The following is a 3,661-nucleotide window of genomic DNA, read 5'->3' on the forward strand; positions in this document are numbered from 1 at the left end:
AAATGCTTAATCCATATGTGAAATCGTTCACTGATCACGAATATCGTATTTAAAAAAATTACAAAAATTTATTTTTCAAAATAATCAAAAAAAACCGAAAAATCACAAGAGTAAAGTACCATTATTTTAAACAATATGTCGTTCTAAATGCTTAATCCCTATGTAAAAAAGTTATCTAAGCAAGAATATGTAATTGAAAAAAATTAGAAAAATTTATTTTAGCCGTAAATCGAAAATAATGGGGACACCGGAGCTGTTCGAAGCGCCGAGACGCGCCGCGTACGGCCGAATATTTTCTAAGTCCCAACGTACCGATCAAGAGTAAAGTACCATTTTCCTACATTAGATTTCGTTCTAAATGCTTAATCCCTATGTAAAAACGTTAGTTAAGCAAGAATATCGTATTTTTAAAAAAATCTAATGATAGGATTTTCCAGAAAATTGAAAAAACCGAAAAATGTCAAGAGTAAAGTGCCATTTTCTGACATTAGATTTCGTTCTAAATGCTTAATCCCTATGTAGAAACGTTAGTTAAGCAAGAATATCGTATTTTTAAAAAAATCTAATGATAGGATTTTTCAGAAAATTGAAAAAACCGTAAAATGTCAAGAGTAAAGTGCCCTTATTTTAAACAATGTATCGTTCTAAATGCTTAATCCCTATGTAAAAAAGTTATTTTAGCAGGAATATGTTATTGAAAAAAATTAGAAAAATTTATTTTAGCCGTAAATCGAAAATAATGGGGACACCGGAGCTGTTCGAAGCGCCGAGCGCGCCGCGTACGCCCGAATATTTTCAAAGTCCCAACGTACCGATCAAGAGTAAAGTACCATTTTCCTACATTAGATTTCGTTCTAAATGCTTAATCCCTATGTAAAAACGTTAGTTAAGCAAGAATATCGTATTTTTAAAAAAATCTAATGATAGGATTTTCCAGAAAATTGAAAAAACCGAAAAATGTCAAGAGTAAAGTGCCATTTTCTGACATTAGATTTCGTTCTAAATGCTTAATCCCTATGTAGAAACGTTAGTTAAGCAAGAATATCGTATTTTTAAAAAAATCTAATGATAGGATTTTTCAGAAAATTGAAAAAACCGTAAAATGTCAAGAGTAAAGTGCCCTTATTTTAAACAATGTATCGTTCTAAATGCTTAATCCCTATGTAAAAAAGTTATTTAAGCAGGAATATGTTATTGAAAAAAATTAGAAAAATTTATTTTAGCCGTAAATCGAAAATAATGGATCGAGCGAATCGGTCGATTGCGCCGAGACGCGCTATGATGCAACAGACGAGCGATTGGAACGCCCGAATATTTTCAAAGTCCCAACGTACCGATCAAGAGTAAAGTACCATTTTCCTACATTAGATTTCGTTCTAAATGCTTAATCCCTATGTAAAAACGTTAGTTAAGCAAGAATATCGTATTTTTAAAAAAATCTAATGATAGGATTTTCCAGAAAATTGAAAAAACCGAAAAATGTCAAGAGTAAAGTGCCATTTTCTGACATTAGATTTCGTTCTAAATGCTTAATCCCTATGTAGAAACGTTAGTTAAGCAAGAATATCGTATTTTTAAAAAAATCTAATGATAGGATTTTTCAGAAAATTGAAAAAACCGTAAAATGTCAAGAGTAAAGTGCCCTTATTTTAAACAATGTATCGTTCTAAATGCTTAATCCCTATGTAAAAAAGTTATTTAAGCAGGAATATGTTATTGAAAAAAATTAGAAAAATTTATTTTAGCCGTAAATCGAAAATAATGGATCGAGCGAATCGGTCGATTGCGCCGAGACGCGCTATGATGCAACAGACGAGCGATTGGAACGCCCGAATATTTTCAAAGTCCCAACGTACCGATCAAGAGTAAAGTACCATTTTCCTACATTAGATTTCGTTCTAAATGCTTAATCCCTATGTAAAAACGTTAGTTAAGCAAGAATATCGTATTTTTAAAAAAATCTAATGATAGGATTTTCCAGAAAATTGAAAAAACCGAAAAATGTCAAGAGTAAAGTGCCATTTTCTGACATTAGATTTCGTTCTAAATGCTTAATCCCTATGTAGAAACGTTAGTTAAGCAAGAATATCGTATTTTTAAAAAAATCTAATGATAGGATTTTTCAGAAAATTGAAAAAACCGTAAAATGTCAAGAGTAAAGTGCCCTTATTTTAAACAATGTATCGTTCTAAATGCTTAATCCCTATGTAAAAAAGTTATTTAAGCAGGAATATGTTATTGAAAAAAATTAGAAAAATTTATTTTAGCCGTAAATCGAAAATAATGGATCGAGCGAATCGGTCGATTGCGCCGAGACGCGCTATGATGCAACAGACGAGCGATTGGAACGCCCGAATATTTTCAAAGTCCCAACGTACCGATCAAGAGTAAAGTACCATTTTCCTACATTAGATTTCGTTCTAAATGCTTAATCCCTATGTAAAAACGTTAGTTAAGCAAGAATATCGTATTTTTAAAAAAATCTAATGATAGGATTTTTCAGAAAATTGAAAAAACCGTAAAATGTCAAGAGTAAAGTGCCCTTATTTTAAACAATGTATCGTTCTAAATGCTTAATCCCTATGTAAAAAAGTTATTTTAGCAGGAATATGTTATTGAAAAAAATTAGAAAAATTTATTTTAGCCGTAAATCGAAAATAATGGGGACACCGGAGCTGTTCGAAGCGCCGAGCGCGCCGCGTACGCCCGAATATTTTCAAAGTCCCAACGTACCGATCAAGAGTAAAGTACCATTTTCCTACATTAGATTTCGTTCTAAATGCTTAATCCCTATGTAAAAACGTTAGTTAAGCAAGAATATCGTATTTTTAAAAAAATCTAATGATAGGATTTTCCAGAAAATTGAAAAAACCGAAAAATGTCAAGAGTAAAGTGCCATTTTCTGACATTAGATTTCGTTCTAAATGCTTAATCCCTATGTAGAAACGTTAGTTAAGCAAGAATATCGTATTTTTAAAAAAATCTAATGATAGGATTTTTCAGAAAATTGAAAAAACCGTAAAATGTCAAGAGTAAAGTGCCCTTATTTTAAACAATGTATCGTTCTAAATGCTTAATCCCTATGTAAAAAAGTTATTTAAGCAGGAATATGTTATTGAAAAAAATTAGAGAAATTTATTTTAGCCGTAAATCGAAAATAATGGATCGAGCGAATCGGTCGATTGCGCCGAGACGCGCTATGATGCAACAGACGAGCGATTGGAACGCCCGAATATTTTCAAAGTCCCAACGTACCGATCAAGAGTAAAGTACCATTTTCCTACATTAGATTTCGTTCTAAATGCTTAATCCCTATGTAAAAACGTTAGTTAAGCAAGAATATCGTATTTTTAAAAAAATCTAATGATAGGATTTTCCAGAAAATTGAAAAAACCGAAAAATGTCAAGAGTAAAGTGCCATTTTCTGACATTAGATTTCGTTCTAAATGCTTAATCCCTATGTAGAAACGTTAGTTAAGCAAGAATATCGTATTTTTAAAAAAATCTAATGATAGGATTTTTCAGAAAATTGAAAAAACCGTAAAATGTCAAGAGTAAAGTGCCCTTATTTTAAACAATGTATCGTTCTAAATGCTTAATCCCTATGTAAAAAAGTTATTTAAGCAGGAATATGTTATTGAAAAAAATTAGAAAAATTTAT

This window comes from Megalopta genalis, unplaced genomic scaffold (genome assembly GCF_051020955.1).
Source record: "Megalopta genalis isolate 19385.01 unplaced genomic scaffold, iyMegGena1_principal scaffold0762, whole genome shotgun sequence".
In the NCBI taxonomy this organism is placed as follows: Eukaryota; Metazoa; Arthropoda; class Insecta; order Hymenoptera; family Halictidae; genus Megalopta; species Megalopta genalis.